Here is a 23,557-nt window from a genome sequence, read left to right on the forward strand (position 1 = left end):
ATTATATATATTTATTATATTTATTGTATATAGTTTTTCTTATATTAGTTATAACTTTTGCAAAATTTTTTAGACAAAAAAAGGGAGAAATGTGCTGATGTATTGTGTCCCCCAATATACTATGTCTCCCACTAAATTTTGCCTGGAGATCAGAGGAAAAATCCAGCCACTATATAGAAGTCAGACAATAGTAGCACATGCCTTTAATCTTATCACTTGGCAAGCAGCATCTGTCTGGATTTCTATGAGTTCAAGGCCACACTGGGAACAGAGCCAGGTATGGTGGCACATGCCTTAAATTCTCAAAACTAGTTAACTATGAAGGTCTAGAGGTCTGTACAGACAGATAGGAAGTGACAGAGCTGGGCAGGAAGAAGAAGTGATGTAGCTGGACAGAGAGAGCAAATCAGATGGCAGAAAAGCAAGGCATATAGGCATGGGTAGAGAGGAAGTAGCTTGCCTTTTGGAAGCTGCAGAATTGGTGAGGTGAGGTTAGCTGTGGCTTTCCCTATTTCCCTGATCTCTCAGGTTTTCACCCCTCTATCTGGCTCCCTGTTTTTTATTTAATAAGATGATTTAGAAATTCGTCTACACTTATTTTTTCCTGGTGTTATAGGAAAGTAGTAAAAAAAATGACACTCAAATTATACTATGAAACAACTAAAACCAGCATCTACACTCCTCTACTTTTCAACCCCCACCTTCATTCCATAGAAATATCTAGATCAACTTTTTACAACTCTGGGGAGGGATGGTTATTAACCTACTTTAATATTTACTTTCTAATGCCTTAATTTATAATTTTCATATATTCTGACTTATAGTTCTTCCATGGAAAGTGGAGATTTTACTTTCTCCTTGTTCCTGTTCATCTCATACAATATTCTCAAAAGAAGAACTATTGGTAATTATGATTGGATTACATTTATCATTTAATTTATTTATATCATAAATAGCACAGGACAAAGTTGTGTATTGTATCCTATTTAGATCTTTGGATCATTCTATTTCATGAAAGTTGTTGATTACCTCCATTGTCTTTTGTCATTCTCTTAGCTTTTTTCCGTTTACTGCATAAATTCAAGTTATTTCACTAGAGACAAAATATGAACATATGTGTAGCTTTCTAATGAGGAATGAATTGCACTCTTTCTACTTCCAGGAGAAGGAATAGGGGGATCATTGTAGACAGGAGAAGCCCTGTTGGTTTTACTGGAGAAATAAATGAATGCATAGTAACTACCAATAAAAACCCTAAGGGATAGCAGATTGCTTTCTCCTTCCACTGCCCTATTTGCACCATTGTCAATGCTGACTGAAACTGAACTGCCAGCTACATCCAGCTCAGTTGTGCCATGAGGAGGACCAGGAATGTTAGCTAATGTCTTAGACATGTCTCTTAAAAACACACATATGTAGACTAAGCCACCCAGAACTTTTACCAAATGAATTAAAAGGAGGCTAACTTGTGTTGCTTCGTATCTACATTCATTGTAAAGCATAAAGACTAATTAACAAATATTATAAAACTACATGAGCAATTCACTTTTTGAAATAATCTATTTGACATGGGTTCTTTGAATTTCTTTATGACATCATTTAGGTGGGACCAGCACCTACCTACTAAAATGTGGGAGATTCAGTTAATTATGTATGAAGGCCTCTCTAAAGTTACAACAGCCCATGCCTTTGATCTTCCCCAAAGGCTGGGAAGTGAATGATCTATACCAACACAGACACTTAAGCTCTCATTAAAGTGATATGATCAGTATTACTATTTATTAGTTGGGGACTCCATTACTTTCCTATGTGGTATGGTATTTAACAAGAGGTGTTAATCTTATAGTCACAATTTGGCTTACAAAGTAAAAAAAAAGCAACTTGTAAGAGACATGTGATTTGACTCAGCCGGAGTGGTTTATGATTCACTACAAGGATGAGTGTTTACAAGAAACAGTCTCTTTGGAAATATGATGGTGAACATTATGTAAAGAATAAAGCAGAATTGTACAACTGTACTCACATACCCTCCCCAATAAGAATACAATAGAATAACAAAAAAAAAAACATTTGAATCATTGAAGAACAAAACAGAGTTTCTTAGTAGCAAGTTCCAAGTGAATGCTTTTGCCAAGGAGAAATGGTAAGAGTAAGATAATCCAAGATGCTTGTTACTAGAAGAAGAAAGACTGGCTTGGTGGGGTGAAGGTAGGGGAACTAAATCTGGTTCTTGCATCCATACAGGACTTCCAATGAAGAAAAGGTGAAAGAGCACGTTCAAGTCAGGGAGTAGAAACTGTATTTGGAGAAGAAAATGCAGCAAGAAAGGAGACAATGTTGTAAGTGGTTCAGTTTTAACTTTTAGTCTCCAGTGTATTACTAGGGGGAAACTGGCTAGGAACGTAAGCTATTGGTGGTAGCCTGAACATAAAAAAAAATGTAGTACAGGTTCTGCCTGGCTTGAATTAGTCAATGATCTACAGAAACATACCAAAGATCAATGACCCACAGAAAAATCCTCTTTGTGCTCACTCTACTCAGACCGAAGACTGTGCCACTCATCCTCAGCCTGCAATTGCTAAATCCATGCATGCTGAAATATAATGAGAGAATATTAGATTACTCGTTAAAACTAGAGTTAAAATGTCTGCTCTTCTCAGAACAGGCAGTCTAGGTTGAAGAGATATAGGTAGATGAAAATCTTACACTGGCTTTGGAACATCTGATTCACAGGCTTTCCTAAAAACAAAAATTACCTTTGTTGGGAAAAAGCCACATATTAGAAAACATCTTTACAGGAAGTTTGCCATTGAGTTTCTTTCCTCTATATTGTGATTCATGGTAGAAAGTACAAGGCTCCCAACTTCATAATCCACTGGACCATTTAGGGCGATGAGATAACTTTTGTTCTTTGAATAGATATTAGGTATATTGGATCAGGTAGGGGGAAAATATTTTTTAAAAAAATCTGCCTTCCTCCACGTTTCTATTTCTTGGGAAATTGGGACCATTAACTTATTAGATTTGTGGTAAAATGTGAGATGTGTGTACATTAGAGCTCTGTCATATTAGAATTCAGATAAAGGAGAAAGGTCCTTTCTGTGTGAGGAAGTGAGTAAAAACAATATAAAAATGATCTTGAAGATGTGTATGAGAGCTGTATATTGGCTTAGTCTGAGAAGGATGGAGTCTAGACACACAGGATGTTGGTGTAGCAGAATTATATACACATGTGCTAAGAATATGCAATGAGAATAATAATTACATGTTAAAGCTCCTGCTTTGTAAAAGCACTCACTATGTGCCAACCCCTTTGATAGATGCTTTTTATATATTATCCATTTACTTACCACAATAAATATATGAATACAAGGTAATAATGCATAATGTTCATTACATTTTAGTCTTTAGGGCTTAAACCTGAGTGCAACCTTGTCAGTGTTGGGCATAAATCCAAATTTCTTCCTGTGATAATCAACCTAACCTCCTCATGATTCTGCTTTCTCATGTTTACTGATAGTTAGCTTGAGAATGCCAAAGACCTACAATAATTTGGGTCAATAAAAAGAGGAGCTCTTTTGGAGGTGTGCAGTGATACAGTGATCTATTTTTAAAGTATTTAAGGGAAGATAACTTTCTGTTCTTAGAGATTATAAATAACAACTCATATTGTTTGCTCATAGAGTCTTGGGCTGATCAGGAAAGCCAGTATGAAGTCAAGGCTCATACCCACTGAGGTATTATAGGAGAAAACAAAGAAAGCAAAATGATCTCTTGTGGAAGGTTTACATCTTGATGAACGACTAATGCCAAAGGGTCAAAATTACTACCTGTGATTTACATATATGGAAACTTGAAACGTACAGCAGCCCCATTCTCCCACATAATTTAAATCATGGTAACTCTGTGAGATGTATGCTGGAATGATCTCCCATTTTTAAGATAGATAAACTGCTGGATAAATATATTTAAGTACTCACTTAAATTCATGCAACAAAGCTCAAAGCCAGAGTTTTAACCAAGTGATTCCAGAAGATGCAGTTACATAAATTATGCTACTTTGTGAAATAACTATGTAACACCCATCTGTTGATGAGAAAGGAATGTCATTACCTATGGACTTAGTCTGTCTGAATTAAAACTCAAATTCCTTTGGTTTTCTATAAAATATCAGTATTATACTATGGCACTAGTTGATATTTTGGAGATTTTATAGGGACTTTCTCAAGCTACTTTTGTGAAAACAGACTTGTTGAACCTTCACCAAAATGCCACAATGACTCTTCTATTACCTCAATTTTGAAATTGAGCACACAGCAAAGTTTATGCATATCTCCATTGATATCCAAAATAGCCATTTCCTAAGCATTGTATACTGAGTTCAGGTATACTTTATTAAATAGTGTCCATGTTTCATGAATAAAACATCAGGAGCATTTTACAGATGAGGAACTGAATCCCAACATTTGGTAGTCATTATCGGAGATCCAAAGCTCTTAAATGCCATTCAAATTCAAACCAATTTTGTCAAAATGCTACTACTATTGATTCAAGCTATATAGCCAAGGAGCACAGAGGATGGGCTAACAAGAAGCTCACCTTGGAAAGAAAAGTCCACAGAGCTGCAAGGCTCTGACAGCATGTTGATTCTCAATTCCTTGGATGTCCTTTGAGGCATGATTGTCAGGAGGTCTGGGGGACTCGGACATCTTCCCTAGTGGTAAGAGGGGATTTTTCTGTGGTATTTCTCTATAAGTTTTGGTGTAGATTATAAGAATTACCTTGAAAAAAGAGTACTTTCTGCACATCTGGAGGTCTGTTGTTGGGTCAATGTTCTTGGCTCTTCTGATCCATGTCGACTTTCGTTTCTCCCAGTGTGCACTAGCAGGCAGCTTCCCATCTCTTCCAGTGCACACTGGCAGCCAAAGTTTACTTTGACAAGACTTTGTACTAAGTGAAAAGTAAGTTTATAGCAGCAGAAAACATCCACACAACCCACCTCATACTGATACTCTCCTATCCACACAGCTTTCTATCCTGGTGACATCTGGGAACTGAACTTCAGAAATCATCTGGGAAACTGATGAAGCTGGAATGTGCATCGTTGCATAATGAGAACTAGTCTTTGATGTTTGTGGAGTAGCTTTCATGAAAAGAAAGATCATATCTCAGAGAGAACCCTGAATGTTCATGCTTTAAAACCCCTTAGAGGTGATTAGACTTCTTAATCTAGAATGAGTTTTTCTCCAGGTTAACAAGTCCAATCAACTATATCTCAGTGACAAATAGCATTTGTTTGAAAGTCACGCAGGTCATTTTAATCAAGTTCACCTAAAGACACAAAGGTGTTCTTCTTCCAATTTATTATGATGTATCTTTCTTTTGATTCATTCAGTGATAGGTATTTATTTAATCTATACATCCTTGTTTGTTCACTTTATAATTTGAGTGGCTCAGGAAACACAGGAAATCCAGACAGAGACAGGACTGATAGAGCAACATGGCATAGGCAATCCAAATATGGTCAACCACAGTTCTATCTTCCATCTTTCTCAATTATAAAAGTCATATTGATTACTCATAAAGTTCTCATTCTGAAGCTTGACCATAATGCAGTGGAATATCTGGAAAGAACACCAGTTATCACAAGGTCTATAGACAACAAAGCATTAATGTTTTGTTTACTTAATTTATTAGAATTTATTAGTCAAATAAAGTAATTGCTTTGGGTGGGCTGCTTGCCTGTTCAATCTCTTAGAAGTCTGTGTTTAGTCAGAGGCTGGGAAGATATAGGATGGCTATTAACAGGAAGAGAAATAGCAGTCGGAGTAGAGATGGGCAACCTAACACCTATGTGAGGGTTACTTTTGCAGTTGTGACATGGTGTATAACCACCCGGAAAGATAGTCTAGATCATGTTAACCTAAAAACATGTCTAAGGAGTTGTTGTTACTGTCTTAATTGATATGAGAAGAATCAGAACTCTCTGGGTGTCAGCATTACTTGGGGAGCCTCAAACAGTATAAGAAAGGAGAAACCTCACTAAGCACTCAAAGAAAGCAGTTGTTTCTCTTCATTTTGATTATGGATGAGATGTGACTAGGTTCTACAAATTGCTGCCTTGACTCCTCATCATTGATAGGCTGTATTATGGAATTGTGAGATAAAATAAAATTCCTTTCCCCTAAGAGGCTTTTGTCCAGTGTATTTTATAACAACAGATGGAAATGGCAAAATACCTCCACACATTGCCAAATCATCACAGAATAAAATTTCACTAATGAGATATGTGGAGTCATATAGTCTGGTCTTCTGAAAAAGATCCTCAGGGCACATTATCAAAACATAAAAGCATCACTACCAACTACATTGTGTCTGAAGTACACTTTAAAAAGTGAGATAGTAGATATAATCTTCTCTTTACCCCTTAAAAACCCTTGTCTTCTCTTTACCCCTTAAAAACCCTTGTTTGTTTTCAGAGCTAACAATTTGGTTTTAATAAGAAATTGGTGTCTACTTCCCTGGAGAAATAATCAGCCTTGAAAACTTATATATAAGCAACATTATGTAGCTTGATAAGATTATATATATATATATATATATATATATATATATATATATATATAGTACATATATATACATACATACATATAACAATGATTAATGGAAAAAGAGAGAGCATGAATTTGAAAGAGAGAAAGAAGGGTTTGTTGGAGGGTTTATAGGGAGAGAAGGGAAGGGGGAAATTATACAATTATAATCTTAAAATATAAGGAAAAAATATAGGACACTTTTGAGTAAAAAAAAAGGGACAACTTAAAGAGTAAAATTTCAACCATCTCCAATTTTCTGAAAACTGGTTTTAGGAACTATGAACTTTTTATTAAAGCAACTTGTTGAATTCCTAGAAAAATTTTAGAGCAAAGGAAGGTGATGTTTGATGGGAATCATTACCTCTTTTCTATTGGGAACAGCAGAACTTGATACATTTTTGGTTAAAATTAAGAAAAAACAAGGCTAATTTACCTGGTTTCCTACCTCCTCCTCAGGATCCTATCACCAGGGAGTCACATCCTCTAGTTCCCTCCAGTTGCATTACAACTGATCAAGCTTCAACTAGCGCATTACAATCTAGTTGTAGGAGTATAGAAACAATGCTTTAAATGATACCTTTAAAAATAGTACCACTGATATCTGGCAGAGGTTTCCATTCATCTGCACTGAGACCCCTTTGAATGCATTGCATTATTAATTTGAAAACATTTCCTTATGACAATAGAAACTGGTCATTGTCTTACCACTGAGTGACATACAGAAATCTTGTATTGATACCATGTTGAACCTATAATGTCTATACTGAAATCTCTTGAAATTCTTTTGAGATTGCTTTCCCAGTTGATACATACATAAATCTCACCTTAGTGAGTGAAGTGCTGATAACATTTCATTTTCTGGGGTTTTTAGTTAGGAAGGAATTCAATGTAAACATTTGATCACTGTTCACACCAATGTCTTATATTTAACATGGCCTCTGGAAAAGTTTAAAGTTTTAAGAAGATTCTATGGAGATGGAAGAGGAGAACGGACCAGAAATTTATCTCATCGCCAGCATCACATGTACCGACAGAATCTGACTAATTAATGTAAGTGCTTTAAAATCCTGAAACCAACAGAGGAAATCTTGACAGGAAATTTATGGTTAATTTTAATTTTTTTCATCAAAACCTAGTTTCAAGATGAACAGATCCCCAACATCCCAACACTGATGCTTACACATCACAGCACAAAGCAGCAATAGATATATGCGCTAAATATGGAAACAACTTAAGTTGCCCCTAAACTCAGGAGTACAATAGCAAAAGCAATATGCATACATACATACACACAAGTCCTCACACAGACATATATAAGATAGAATATTATGCACATACAAAATACACATACATATATACTATAGAATAATACACATACAAGCACACACACATGCCTATATACAACAGAAAATTATGCATACACAAGCACATAGACATGGACATATATGATAGAATATTATGAACAAAAGTAAGCACACATTCAAGTATGTACAATAGAATATTACTCGTACACAAGCACATGCATGCAAATACACTATAGACTGTTATATGCACATGCATGTATAAAATAGAACATTACACACACAAACACACACATACATTAAGATGGAATATTATCAAATAAAATTACACACATGTATAAGTACAATATAATATCATACACACAAACACACATATACATATAAAATAGAATATTATGTACACACACAAGGACACATACATATACATGATAGAATGTCTCTCACATTCAAAATTATTATTTTTTTTAAAATTTGACTTATATTACACAGTAGAGGAACCTTGATGACATTACACTAAGTTACAATAAAAAAAGACAAGCCATTTATGATTCCATTTAAGTAAGGTAGTTAGTGATCAAATCATTTAAACAATAGAATACTTATTGCCTGGACGTAGACAGAGAGGGAAATGGAAGGTGTTCTTTTGACTTTTTTCTGTAGGTGCTGAAGACTGTCTGAATTGCATAAGCTCTTCCACTGAGCTTCATTCTTAGACCACTAAAAAGGCAAGATGTATGTTTGGTTTTACTGGTTTAATTATATTATTTCTTATTTTTTCTTTCTTATTTTCTCTTTTGCCTATTTTTGAGGTTGTATTTTCATTACAATATTTCTCCCTTCTCTTTCCTGCCTCCAAACTCTCATATATACCTTCTCGGATGTTCTTCAACTTCATGGCCTCGTTTTTCATCAGTTGTTATTGCACACATATATATGTTGATATATACATATATATTCTAGATACAGCCTATTTAGTCCATATAACTTTACTTGTATGTCTGTTTTCAGGGCTGATGATTTGGCACTAGACTACTGATTGGTTTGCTCTTCCCTGGGGAGAGCCTCATCTCCCACTCCCAGCTTTACTCAGTTTCCTGTAGTTTGTTTGTGTTGAATTGAGGTGCCCCATTGACTTTTTTCCCATTGAGTTTGGCATGTTCCTTGGTGTTCTACTTGTCCAGCTCATGTTTGGGCAGTTGTGTTAGTGAAATTTTACGGGTGCAGCTTCTGATGTTAGTAAAAGGCACAACATCACAACAAATTCCTTCATCATCTGGCTTTTAAAGTCTTCCCTTCCCTTCTTCTCCAATTGTCCCTGAGCCTTAGATACTGGAGTGCTTTGTACATGTATCTGCTGGGGCTGTGCTCCATAGATCTGTGTATTGATTGCTTGTGGTTTTCTATAGGGATCATCTGTTGCAAAAAGAACATTCTTTGATGAGGGGCAAAGTGAAGACTATGTTTATCTACAGGTATAAGGATAAATGTTTATAAATTGTTAGTGATTATATTGGTTTAGCACCTTAGTGGTTGAAGTATCTCTTTAAATAGTCATCTTCACTAGTACCAATTAGTTACCTGGGTTTCAGTACCAGACATGGACTTCTTGTTCAGTGAGTCTTAATTCCTATTAAAAAGCTGTTATATACCACCAAGGTATGTGTACCACTACTGCGACTTTGGAGTTATTGTGCCATGCTGATTATTGATGTGGCTCATAGGTGTCGAAGTTTGATAGTACTATTGATTATTCTCCTCCTTTGGAAGTTTCATGATGCTTTCTGGTACCAAGAAAACTAGCCTTCAGTGACATTCAGGTCAGTGCCAGCTCAGTGAATTTTGGGCCCTGGTTCTGAAGTGCATATTCTCTACAGCAATAAGGACTTAATGTTTCATCCCTCAAATATAACCAAAAGCAACAGCAATAAGCTGTATCTTTTGGGAGTCTCCTAGACATCCCTGGCTAATAACTCAAGAAAAAAAGGCCTCTCATGTCTAGTATTGTTTTTGGTTTTTGTTTTCTTGTTTTGTTTTTGGAGGGAGCACCATCAGTACAGATGATAAAGTTTCACTAAAACTATAAAAGTATATTTGTATAATGAATTATTAGCATTATATATTTTTAGGTAAATAGTTAATAACATGATTATAGTATGATGGCTTTTTCAGCCATCCATATTGTTATTTTACCTATCTACCTCTTTCTCCTGTATTTGGATTCCTGTCCATTCACTACAGGGCAATCAATTATATCTAATCAATTATATACTTCTATTCCCCTTTAACTTACTCCAACCTTGTATGTTAACCTCCTTCTTACTGCCTAAGAGCCCCGATTTTCCTATTTCCCCTATCTTGTATCCTGCTATTCACCACTTCATTCCTCCTACCTGTAACAGACAAGAAGCCTGTTTGCCTTTACCTGCTTAATTTTAAAATAACAGCATCAATGGCTCAATTATTGTAACTGTCATGGGACCTTTTATTTTCCTTTAATGACAAAAAAATGATCTGAATAATCAAGAAACTTTTAAGTGTCCACAGTTCATGGCCCGACTCTATGATGTTTACCCAAAACTACACTACACTATAAGTGATTCACATTCCTTACCTGGTTGAGCCACAGATGCCTACGACATCAAGCCCAAATTCTCACCTTAATGATGCTCCACAAAAAAGAAAAGACACAACAACAAAAATAAAGCCCTAAGTTTATTTGCAGTCTTTTAGTCTTCTATGGTTTCTTGGCAAATACTGCTCCTCTAGCTCCGGTGTCCCATGTCCTGAGCTGAGAGGGTTGGTCATGAACTAAGATACTGTTTCTGTGACCTTGTAGAACCTCCTCCCATAATTATTTCTTAGTTATCTCCAGGGAGACCCATTTAGATCAGATGAACTCATCACCATTTGGTCATGCCTGATGTTGAAATTCTTTTTTTTTTTTTTACTTTATTAAAATACTGAGTTTATTTCACATGTATATTTGTCTCCCTACCATTTCCACATCTGACCACCACTATTACTATGTCCTATCATAACATTCCATACATACTTAAAACCAAGTAAAGGGTGGAGTTCCATCCTTGAAAACTAAACAGGCATTTTAGACAACACATTCTTGGCAATGGAACCTGGACAACATTTACCAAACACAGTAGGGAAAGTTCTCACTTTGCATTATAAAAAGGACAGCCAGATATATCAACTGTTACAGAAATTAAGTAAGACGGAATTATTTCAAACTGTTTAAACCATTTTCTTAAAGAGACTTCCTCCACTGCCAGAGATCTTGAATAGCCTCCTGGTCAGTCATCCGGAAGCAATTCTTCACATAATTAATGAACTTGGCTTCCACTTTGGGAAGAGAACCACCTTTTTCTATACTTGCTTGCATTTTTGCCTTAATGTCTTCTACAGAACTAGGTCCTTTTGGTGTTTTAGGAGTCTTTTCCTGTTTTTTGAAAGACTCTTGACCCTTTGATCTTGGTGTTGATGGTTTTAAGTCTTTTCCATTTTGGTTTGATTTTTGTGCATTTTTGGCTGGGGTATCTCGTACAGATTTCTTCACTGGAACTTTTTCTTCAGCTTCCTCATCATCAAAATCATCATCATCATCATCTTCATCATCCTCATCATCTTTGTCGTCATCCTCATCATCCTCGTCAAGTTTTACTTTTTTCTGCGGAACCTTGTTACCACCTCCAGGAGCAGATCGTTTTCCAGACATACTTAAAAGTTTTACATCCTCCTCATCTTCATCTTCTGACTCTGCATCTTCCTCTACAGCTACTAGGTGCTGTCCACTGATGTGCACAGGCCCTGAACCACACTTCAACCTTAAGACCACAGGTGGTGTATTTTCAAAGCCCCCAAGAGAAACTGTTGGTTGTACAGACATTTTCAAAGTTGCCAGTGTTACTTTAATTGGACTGCCTTCATAGTTCATTGCTTCTGCCTCTACGATGTGCAATTCATCTTTTGCCCCTGCCCCTAAACTAACCGTTCTTAGTGATAACTGGTGCTCATTCTCATCATTATCCACCTTAAAGTGATAATCCTTGTCAGCTTTTAGTTCACAACCGAAAAGGTAGTTCTGAGGCCTGAGAGGGCTCATGTCCATGTCTATCGAGTCTTCCATGAGGTGGAGGCGCGCACTTCGGTGTGAGAGAAGTCGGACGGAGGGAACTGCCCACTGCTCCGCAGAACAGACACGCAGGACGGAATCACGCCAGGGCTGAAATTCTTTTAGAACAAATTAGTAGTGGAAGAAGAATAGGAATATTTTTTAAAATCAAAGTTTACTGTAGATTTAGTGAGAAAGATGCTGTCTTTCACACCAACTCTGACCTAAAGCCAACTCTTTGGGGAACTGAGAGAATAAATTACTGAGATGTGATTTTAGAAGTGATATCCCAGGTGAGCCAGGAAGCCTTTGCAATTAGAATGTCATTTGCATGCTTAACAGTATTACAGCAGCCCCGGTACCACTTTCTCTGGAGCCACAGTAGAGAAAGTCATCCAAATAAGCATGGGTTATTATTTTTCAAAAATAAAACTGAAGAGCATTTACTTAGTCCTTAGTGGTGTAGCAGGCAATATAAATGAAAAATTGGAAACATAACTTTCATGCCCTGATACTATCACGAAAATGAAGATATTAATTTACAGGCTGAGAGAGAATGAATCAGAAACAAATTCTCCTTTTCCATTTAATGGCTGAGGTTGGGATGTTTTCTCAATGAAAAAGCAAACTAAATACCATTTCTGTGGGCTAATTGTAAACTCTGTGTAGATGGGATTGTTCTGCATTGCAACTACATTCAAGAGCCTCTAATTCAGTAGTGGGACATGGAAAGTACCCAAAAATGCCAGTGCTCTGCTTGATGGTTTATCATTCTTACTTTGAAGCACGACTGATCAAACTAAGAGTTACTTACGGAGTTCCTATATGGAAACCTGGCTCCCATGTTCATTATGCTTAAATGATTACAACACATTAATGACAATGTAAGCCATGTTGAACTAGAAGGCTGTTGAGCAAAGTTCTCAGATCCCCAAATTGTCTACTACCCATCTGGTGTCAATGTGCACGATAAAAATGGTGCCAAGCACAGATACTCTGCACCTTTAAACCTCCTTTATTTGTATAAGACCCAGGCTCACCTACCAATCCTCATCTCATTCTCTCTTTGGTTCCTCTCCAAGCTTCTGGAGCCAAATATAAAGCACAAGAGATACAAGACATAAAGCTAATGCTGAGCTGGAAAGACACACTGGCCATGGTTGATGGTTTTAAGAGACAAAGGGCAAACAAGTCCTTTCAACTATAGAAGCACTAAAGAAATGATCAACCTTAAAGAATATGTTTCTTGAAATAAATCAAATCTCTTCAATGTGTGGTTAAAGCAAAATCCTATCCTGATCCTCTTTTATTATTATTATTATTATTATTATTATTATTATTATTATTATTTTATTTTACAATACTATTCAGTTTTACATAACAGCCACAGATTCCCTTGTTCTCCCCCTTCCTACCCCACTCCCCTTCCCCCCAGCCCAAGCCCCATTTCCACCTTCTCCAGAGCAAGGCATCCCCCGAGGACTGAGATCACCTGATAGACTCAGTTCAGGCAGGTCCAGTCCCCTCTTCCCAGATTGAGCCAAGCGTCCCTACATAAGTCCCAGGTTTCAAACAGCTAACTCATGCAATGAGCCCAGGACCTGGTCCCACTGCCTGAATGCCTCCCAAACAGATCAAGCCAATCAACTGTCTCACCTATTCAGAGGGCCTGATCCAGTTGGGGGCGTCTCAGCCTTTGGTTCATAGTTCATGTGTTTCCATTCGTTTGGCTATTTGTCCCTGTGCTTTATCCAACCTTGGTTTCAACAATTCTCGCTCATATAAACCCTCCTCTTTCTCGCTAATTAGACTCCCGGAGCTCCACCCGGGGCCTAGCCGTGGATGTCTGCATCCAGATTCCTCAGTCCTTGGATGGGGTTTCTGGCACAACTATTAGGGTGTTTTGGCCATCCCATCACTAGCCAGTGGTGGTGGCGGCGGCGCACGCCGGTAGGATTTGCTGATCCTCTTTATGTAGTATTTCTTCTCCTTTTGGGTAAGGGGACAGCATTGTGGAAACCACTTATTGTAGTATGATTGTATACCTACTCACCAAAGTTGATGACCTTTTCACATGCCAGAATCAGTCTCTTGGGCTCCCTATTGCCAGCCACTTTTAACCAGACTATGAGATAACTCAGACATTAACACTTAGCCATGCCTTCAGCCAAAGCAGTGTGTGACAGTTTCCTGAGTTTGTGAGGAAAGACTGTGCTGTGTGTGCATATGAAGGTGAAGGTCTTCTGAGAATCCCCAGAGAGCATACAAGAGGAAACTGATTTAGAAAGTCAGAAGACTGAAAATGCACACAGGTCAAATTGAAAGGAAAAAGAACATTAATGTACACTAGTCAATCAACTGGATGAATTCTTAACTACCCTTGGTAGGAATGTTAACCACTAGAAAAAGGATTAGGAAGAGGTTTTATGGGGAAAGAAAGTGGTTATATTGGAATTGGTTTATAAGAGGCAGAGATAGGGGTGGGTACAAATAGATTCTAATTCTATTCCTTTACAATATTTGATTCAAATAGCTCACATTTTCTCTTACATTACTGCCAAATGTCTCGCAGAGCATCACAAAATGTGCTCTTTCATTCTTTGCTGGTTCTGGCATGAATAAGTTTGAACTTTCAGGTTTTTTTTTCTAAGAAGATAAGGGGTCTGCCCCACTGTAACACTCTTGGCCAATTGCTTATTCATTCTGAACTTAAATATTTTCTCATTCAAAGCGAGAGTACCATAACAATTATAGTTTGTGTATGTGAAAATGAAGCCATTGTACTTGGGCACACAAAGACAGCATTTCATGACTGTAGACCTTTTAAGTGCTTTACTAGGTTATGGAAGAGCAGGGACAATAGTGGAATAACTTGAGTCAGTATCAAAAGACATTGGTGCTGCTCTCAGTTGTTCAAACAGGGAGACCCTAAGAAAAGCAGCAAGGCTTGGTAGGACTTCATGACTGGAAAAAGAAGAGTTAACTATCCAAGAGTATGTGAATACCCTAGGGGAGATGTATGGCAGATGGCTCAGAAAAGGAAAAGTTTGCTGGCATTAGAAGGGCATCTTTCACAATCTGTGTGAAATTTTGGTTGAGACATTTATTTCAGGAATTTCTCCTCCAAATTATTATTTTTATGAAACATGGAGCTTAATAGTAATGGAACCACTATTTAGTATTTCAAAAATATGTGCCCTAATCTGAAGGACGTTATTTATTTTTTCTGAGTATGTATCATGATACAGCATTCATTATTTTACTATATGGTCTTTATTCTCACGAGAAAGCTAAGATAGATGCTGCTCATATTTCAAGGTCCCATAACTCTCATAATTGATAATGAGAGAAGAGGAATCTCAGCCTAGGTTTCTTGGCGATCTTCTTGGCATCTTATCTAAACTAAAATATTTCTTGTATCCAAACTAGTTTTAGTTTCAGCTTAATGTTGTACGGAAATGACCCAACTGAATACCTGTAATTAATTTCAACACACATCTTTCTTGTTTTTTTATTATTTTTTTATTTTTTTTATTCTTTTGAGAGGGTTTCTCTGTGTATCTTTGGGGCCTTTCCTGGAACTTACTCTGTAGCCCAGGCTGGCCTAGAACTCACAGAGATCTGCCTGCCTCTACTTACCGAGTGCTGGGATTAAAGGCATGCACACCACTGCCCAGCCACACATCTTTCTTGGAATTCCTGCTCAGTTCCTAAGAGCATAGAAAAGAATATAGGTAAAATAGTTTCATTACCTTTTTAATAGCAGCCTGTTTATAGCTTGAATGCTATTTTAACTTTTAATTTCCTATTACCTAACAAGACAATTCTAATTATAATTTTAATATGAAAAAATATCCTAAAGACACCATCATCAAAATGGGCAGCAAGTAGAAAAATTTGCTTTGGGTAGAAGGTGGTTCCATAAAATGTAGTTACAGATATGGCTCTCATTATTGAAACAATTGCTTGGTGTCTCTAGATGACCACTTGAGCTATGAAAATAAATGTTTGTAGAGTGTCAAAAATAAGCTTTTGTGGCTCAATAAATGTTTTATTAGGTCTAATATTTTTAAATAATGTACATAATTAATAAAAACTTAAAAATAAATAAAACATAAAACACTGAAAATTAGAAGACCCAAAGTCTACACAACTTAATGAAACTATATAGAGTTAGGGTTGTTATTTCAAACAGAACTGCAAAGCTTCGTATTGAATCTTACACCTTCAGTATCAAGTGTATTTAGTGAATTGTTCAATCATCAAAATGAAAATATTCATGAGAGAAGTAAAACTATAAAAAATTAGCTTTATATCTTATTTCCTTACTAGTATACATTACCTGCATTTAGTCTTTTCTCCTTCACTTATATTTAGCTTTTCTTGTTTTTTTTTTATGTTATACTGACCTACATGTACATTTGTTTACATATGCACTTATATTATTAATGAGATTCTGCTTATGAGGGACTGTGACTTGCTTTTTTCTGAGATTGCTTGATTTTACTTAGTATTATACATTCTAAGTCCATCCATTTTTTATTTTCTCTAAGCTCATACCCTACAATAGAGAGTTGCTTCCCATGTTCATTACTGCTTCATTGACTGTAACACAGAATGCAAATTAACCAAGTTGTCCATCAATAGACGAATGACGATCTATGTGTATGTGGGTATATGTCTGTGTGTGAGTATCATTTGGATGTCTCTTTCTCCTAATAAAAGTGATGATAATTAATACAGATTTCCAAGATGCATGAGTCAGTACAGTAATCACTACAGTAGATGTTTTGTTGACTATGTTCACTGAATCTTAGGTGTAAGAGTTGCATTAAAGATACTTTACCTAGGTTGTGAAGGTCAAAGTCTGGTTTCTGTGGTCTTACAAGAAAATTATAGTGTTTTAACAATAAAAATTTCTCCTCGAGGGATCATGACCTTTTTAGCCATTGATATTTAGCTATGTTTACAGCACCAGGCATGAAAATTGTCTGATTAAGTGGGCCTTAATTTCAACTATAGAGCTATTGGTTATTAACAAGATGAAAATATCACCATTGTACCAATATGGTATCATGTTGTTTTCATCATTGGGGTTCATTAGCTTTCCAGCTGGGTAGGACTATTGATTGCTTTTCTCCCATAGAAGCTACCATGGATCCTTATGTACTATAATAGCTAGTTCTCAGTGTAAGGCTTCCAGATCAGTTTCAGTTGGAATCCTCCAAGTTTTATGCCTGGAATGTGTGGTGTCTTCAGTATTAGGGTCTTAGCTCCAAGTTCTGGGAGGTAACCAAGTCATTTAAACAGCATATAAAATATGTAGCTCAAGTTGGCCATGAATATGGGGCAGTCCTCCTGCCTTGACCTTCACAATAATAAGACTACAAACATGGTTCTATGATGGTCTCTATTAAAATATTTAAATTTCAGTGTTTTCATCTCTAAAAATAGAATGCCAATAGCAAGTCTTTGTTAGGATAGTAGGGGGTCTTTGTAGATAAATAGCACTATCATAGGCAACAAACAAGAATAAAGCCCAGCATGTGATCAATGCTTCATAAATGATAGCCTTTCCTGTATCCATAACTTACATAAAAGTACATGGGTGATTTAGGAAAGGAAATAATAGGTTAGATTAACTTTAGATTGATACCATGGAGCTAAGCCTTTTCACTGGCAAGAACACAATTAGAGTAGTCGAGTTCTTTAAAACAAAAATTACAACAAACAGGGGATCAGAAGACAAGCTAAGTTAATTGCTAATTTTTTGTTAGATAGTTAATAAAACATGTATGTAAACATACACAGTATCTATGGGTGCATGACTGCAAAGAACTCTACTAAAGTTTCTGGCATACTTTAGAATATTTCCCTAATTATCAATGTAGTAAGACTTAAAGAAGAAGAAATGGAAAACCAAGTACAAAATATTGGACCTAATCCCTCCCTGGAAAGAAGTGGAAGAATTTTGTTATTATCATACATTTCCATCTAGCTGTTTCTTTAATTATTGGACTTAATTGTACCCATATTCTCTATGAAATGTTGTGTTTATAATTTTACTGAGTTATATTTTGAGTATAGTTGGTATATTTTTAAAACAAATGTAAGAGCTAATGATTTCATTTTTTTCTCAAAAGTTATGATAACAAGTGAGAGTTTTCACAGGATCCCTATTTTCTAAGATGTTAAGGAGTTCAGATTAAGGGATTAGTAAAATATTTTTGTTTTCTCAAATAGAGATCCACATATTTCAGTATCTCCATGAGGTGGAGAATATATAATATCTGAAGAAAATTACAAAGTAAACAAAAAAGAATCATAAACTGATTCAATGTAGAAGTACTTGATGGCAGAGAAAAAGAGATAAAAGGAGGTATAGGAAGAAAAGGGGGAAGGGACAGACACACCAGATCACAAAAGAAATCTGACTCTTTGCAGCCCTCACCAAAATACTCTGGGTTAGAGGTAGGGTCTCATGAGCTCCTCTATATTTCTACATATATTTCCATCCACAGGAAAGAGAAGTCAGCACTCAGAAAAGAAAAGGTACAGAGAATACAAAAGAACACTCAATGTATCCACACTAATGATTGTCATTTATAAATGTTGTTTCCATCTTTACATACTCTGTCCTGATCCCTAATGTACTCTGAATGTGGATATTGAGGAACACCATGTCTAAAACCTAACTAAAGTTTAAGTCTGCTTGTAAGTACTGTCAACAATGGAGCCTATTCCTTATTTTTTGTCACTACCATTATATTTCCTTCCTTCCTTCCTCCCTCCCTCTTTCCTCCCTTCCTTCCTCCCTCCCTCTTTCCTTCCTTTCTTCCTTCCCCCCTCTTTCCTCCCTCTCTTCCCTCCCTTCCTCCCTCCCTCCCTCCCTCCCTCCCTCCCTCCCTCCCTTCCTTCCTTCCTTCTTTCCTTCCATTGTTTTCTTTCTTTTATTACTCTCTCTTTTTTCCTCTTGCACTCTTGCTTTTAGTGTTAAATAATTTCATGAACAAATACAATGTATTTATAACAGACCCATCCTTTCCAGCCTTCATCTTCTTCCAGAATCATTCATCCACATCCTACACCCAAATTCATTCTTCTTCCTCCTCCTCTTCCTCCTACTCTAGCTTCTCCTCCTTCTTCTTCCTCTTTCTTTTCCTCCTTGTTGTATAACCATCAAGTATAATTAATGTGGTCCCTATGTGTATGGGTATAGTGCCATCCACAGGAGGCCAGAAGCCCCATCAGTGAAGAAAACTGACTCTTAGCAGCCCTCACCAAAATAGTCTGGGCTAGAGGTGGGGTCTCATGAGCTCCTCTACATTCCTAAATTTCTGAAGGAACTCGAGATGCAGAGAAGGCAAATACTTGATTTGCACTTCCTGGATATACAGGTTCAAATCTAAACTGAACGAACTCTGCTGCCCTTTTTATACTGCATCAGATAGGAAGCATGGACTGGTTTTCACTTCTGTCAAACTTGTAATTTGTTCTATCTCTAGTACTTACTCAGTTCCCTTCACATTATTTTTAGCTCTAGTGAAAACCTGATGACTAATCACAACCATATATATGCCTTGCTTGTCACACTGAATGGAGAACTTTCAGGAAGCCATCACATAGAGAAAACTAAAATTAAAATCTGTGATTAGACATTTCTGCTCCTAGCTCTGCAGAGTTTTATAATCTTGTAAATAGAGTCAATGTCAAACTGTGTAATGATTGCACAGGAACAACTCTCCGTGACAACAGAACATTTTCAAGTATCATGCCTTTAAGTTAAAATATATTGAAATAAAATGGGGAGGGGATGTAACAGTGTAGTGCAGTTTGCATTCTTCAGAAGTCTTGCTCAATAAGTACTGAGTTTTGATCGATTGATACAGTGTCATATTTGACTAAAGAGGTGGGGAAGTCACACTGTCTCTTTGTGCTGGATGGAGGCAGAATGCACTATTGATTTTATATGTTGGATGGGTTGTCAGTGTACAGTGCATTGTTGATTTTGACTTTTATAGCCAACATGTTTCCTTTAATTGGATCATTTGTAAAAGAGAGGAGGAGACTGGTTCTCTTCTGACAGTGACTGATGACAATCATTTCATGTTTGTCAATATTTCATAAAACCACTCTTACCCAACAACATGGCTGCCTTTCTGTATCTTCCTATTGTACTTCCATCTCTCTGTTTACATATAAGCAAGGGCCTCCCCCAATCTCCATACACAGTACAATTTGATAATTGTTATTTTGACAACAATTCTTTTTTTTTTTTACTTTGACATTCAAGTCTCTTCTGAAAACAACAAGTAACTGACTTCTTCATAATGTATTTATTTTTCTACATTATCTACAGATCTCTTATTTTTGGCATATATTAGATAGTGTCAAATTATTTAGGGCATTATCACATCCAAGTGGAAACTCCCATAGTTCTGTAGGTTGGGTGTTGTTTCTAGAATAAAGAATACTATACTAGAGAAAACTACTTCTTTAGTGTTGTAATTGTTTGATATCTGTGGACCATCACTTCTGAGGGCATATGGGCCATGAAGATTTTCTGTTGTTTCAACGAAACAAATATAGGTGATTAGAAAGAATTTTGTTACTATTAGCCCATCAAATGATTTTGTATGTTTTCCCCTCTGTTTTTTTTTCCCAGAAGGAGAGGTAAATTGACTTGGTAGCTATCCTTACTCTATTCAAGAGGGGTTTTTTTTTGCCCCCATTTTTACCTTAGTTCCTTGGACTCAGATGTAGGAATGTGCCTGCGTTATGTTAACAAATGCTTTTGAGGAAATGAAATCTTTGTAGAAAATGACTAGACTGCAAAAAGGCAAGCTGAGTTATGATCTGCTAGACCTTGGACAAGTCATTCAACTTATCTGTGACTGAATTTATTCACCAATAAATTACAAAGTTTACACTAAGTAAAATTGAAGGTCCCTTCTGTCATTCTCTATAATTTCATGCTTCCACATATCAAGATTCGGTGTGACAGGAGCTTGGAAGGCAATCTATGTATTTTTTTAGGAAGAGGCTTCTCAACCTAGGTAGATAATTCAGGAAAGTCAGGGCATCTGACTGCTTATCCACTGGACAAATGGTACAAACTGCCTCTAGATGCTTCCCAAGTAAAGATGGATGATAACCCACTTGCTCTCCCCCTCCCTATATTCTACAAATCATGTTTTGTTGACAAGCTTTCCTAGCTATGCCAAGGATGAGTGTTTCAGAGACAATTCTTTTTAATTAGAGAATGTTGACAGCACATAGTCTGATGTAGTGTGTTGGTCATTTGCAGGTACAAACATTCATTGTACCCTCATTGACATGAAAAAAAAAATTGTTGAAACTGGCAAGATACAGAAGAGAACTTTGTTGGTGGTCATATGCAAAAACAATAAATATAAATTGCTACTTTGCAGGCATTTCTCACGTAGCACTGTTCTTAGGGACATATTTTAATTGATTGAAATTTTTAGAAATGCATTTTACAATTGTGTGATCTCATGCTTCAAGACACTGTAACTATAGACAACCTAATTAGATTTTAAACTGAGTTGGTTATCAAATTTGAACTATTTTTAATCATTTTTTTTCTAATCATGATTTTCAACTCTTGTTGTGTCAAATTTCGTATCTCCTAAAGACACTGGGATAGTTCTTAGTTAGCATGTCTCCTTTTGGCAAGAGGAACACAGTTCATTTCATTAGGAACATGGCTGTCTTCTGCCTCTTCTCTTTCATATCAGACACTGATACTTCAGAAACTGCTATTTAAGCTGAAGTGTTTCTTTCTTAGCTGGGTGTTCTGTATAGAGCCTCTGTGTCATTGGCATCTCAGTGACAGCTCAGAGTGGAACATGTGAACAACTGAGAGGTGAGATTAAACTCTGTGGCTTAGCTTCTCTCTCCATCCTCTCAAGTTCAAATACTTGGTAATGCGGTTCATGGCCTTGTGTTGAGGGCTTCTGTGAAATCATAGATATGTTTGGTATGGGATACATACATGCTGCTTCAAGCCTGTTTATTTTTGGACCATTGTTACCCTAGGGGGAAAATCATTTTATACTCTTTTGTTAGTTTAATGACAGATTGGGTATCTTTCTGTGGCCCCTCTCTCTTGGGCAGAAATTCAGTCCGAACAGCTAGAACCGCCCACAACAGGTGTGTAACTGAAGAAGGTGATGTGGTTTGCTGCAATGCCTGCTGATCTCAACTAAAGATCTTACACTGAGTTCTGTCTTTCCATTGTGGTGAAAAGGAAAATATCACCATTTTCTTCCACAATTAATAGTTTACAGGCACACTCTGTCTGGACCCTTCATCTATTCTTTAGCTAAACTGAAGAAGAGTAACAGAAATGGACCCTACAGGAACATGTGTGACTCTTGACTTCCTTTAGGATAGAATGCACATGGGCTATGTGTTCTTAGTTTTGTTTTCACCTAAGTTGGGTGTAAACTTCTATTCGGCATCACTCTAGAAGATCAGGATTTATGTTTTATGAAGACAATATGAAAGAATTGAAACAGAGAAAGCCACTAAATTATTATTCATGAATAATTTGAGATTTTCCTGAAATTATTTGATAATATCAAAACAGAAACTATTATTTGCTTAGATTCCAGCATGTTCACATTCTATTTATTCAATGTAATCAGTGGAAATCACAAGACAAGGAAAAGGCAAATCATATCCTGGTGTTATAGTAAAAGTAAGATGTGCTCCACAAGAAAATGAGGAAGGCAAACAGTATCCTGATGTTGTAGTAAATGAAGGGTTTTTCTTTCTCCCCTTTAAAGATGTATGACTCAGACATCATTATCACTATACTTGGCAGGACAAACAAACTGAAAGATTCATAACCACAGCAACTAATTATCAGAGCTATTTCTCATTGTTCTTGAAGTTGGATGAATTAAAACAGCAAAATTAGTAATTACACCATAGTCCAACACTTGATGCCCCCTTATTGTGCTGCATATACTTTTCAGACATAACAATGCAAAATAGCCACAAAATAAATAAATAGACAAATAAGCACATATATACAAATATGCACAATATTTTCTAAGGCAATGCTTAGGATAGAATGTTGAGAACGTTATTTATCCTATTTATTTGGGCTCAGGACAGTATTGTTGACAGGAATAAGCTACAAAATTCAAAGGAGTTGCATAAACCATAGCAATCAAAAACAGAACAAAGTCTTCCCAAGCCGGTTAGTTTCTACTTGTGGGCTCTTCCATCCTTATTACAAGATCTATTTAAGACATCGCATCTGAAGTCTGGGCCTCGGAACTCAAGGCAAGCAGGGAGTTTACATTGGCTTTACTGTGCAGTGCTCCTGGCTTTATTTTTTCCTTCCACTTTCTTTTGGTTTTAAAGATTTCAGTCATTTTTATTCATTTCAACAGCAGGTGTGAAATAGTAGGCTGTCATCTGCCTTTTTGTAGTGCTGCAAGCCAAAATTATAAATGGGTTGACATTAATGGTAGTCCAGAATTTAGTGCTGTGTTGGTAGACGGTAT

General features: G+C 36.5%; 1 long non-coding RNA gene and 1 pseudogene across 3 annotated transcripts in view; one reads left to right on the forward strand and one right to left on the reverse strand.

Annotated features, from left to right (window-relative positions):
• The window catches only part of LOC143269534 (uncharacterized), a 40,283-nt gene that overhangs the window by 10,541 nt on the left and 6,185 nt on the right, over positions 1-23,557 (forward strand). For all 3 annotated transcript variants that reach the window (XR_013045996.1, XR_013045997.1, XR_013045998.1), the window contains exons 3-4: positions 825-904; positions 2,245-2,339. This is a non-coding gene — a long non-coding RNA (uncharacterized LOC143269534). The remainder of the gene's footprint in view (positions 1-824; positions 905-2,244; positions 2,340-23,557) is intronic.
• On the reverse strand, positions 10,824-12,127 carry LOC143269533 (nucleophosmin pseudogene; annotated as a pseudogene).

Source organism: Peromyscus maniculatus, chromosome 19 (genome assembly GCF_049852395.1).
Source record: "Peromyscus maniculatus bairdii isolate BWxNUB_F1_BW_parent chromosome 19, HU_Pman_BW_mat_3.1, whole genome shotgun sequence".
Lineage (NCBI taxonomy): Eukaryota > Metazoa > Chordata > Mammalia > Rodentia > Cricetidae > Peromyscus > Peromyscus maniculatus.